The sequence below is a fragment of the Trachymyrmex cornetzi genome, unplaced genomic scaffold (genome assembly GCF_001594075.2).
Source record: "Trachymyrmex cornetzi isolate Tcor2-1 unplaced genomic scaffold, Tcor1.1 scaffold1672, whole genome shotgun sequence".
NCBI classification, from domain to species: domain Eukaryota; kingdom Metazoa; phylum Arthropoda; class Insecta; order Hymenoptera; family Formicidae; genus Trachymyrmex; species Trachymyrmex cornetzi.
Window position 1 is genome coordinate 18,486 of NW_017296279.1, and position 464 is coordinate 18,949.

Here is a 464-nt window from a genome sequence, read left to right on the forward strand (position 1 = left end):
AGGTTTGTCCTCTGTTAGTATTTACTACGGTATTGATGAAAATGTTCGGGGGAAATCCTAGACTTGAGAGACGTTTTGGCCAGCCTTCTTTCAATTTAAAACTGGGATACTCAACCACGATGTAAATTACATCGTGTATAAACAGTACTAGTTCACCCGAAGGCCTTTGATATGCTGCTGATAAGGAGAAATTATCCGGAAGGAAATCCATGTAACTGTTTAGTACGTGTGGTCCATCGTATTTTGCATCATTTATATCTATCGACCATACGTAGCGTTGATACGTGACGAATATTCGATGATGTAATACCAACACCGTATCCACATATTGTAAAGTACAGAGATCTATGTATGTAGGTGTATTTGTTGTAATTTCAGTAGTTGGTGGTGGTTGTTGTTGGTTTTAATTCCATAAAGTTGTTGAATGGCTAAAATGTCCTCTATGTTGAGTTTAGCGATTTTAT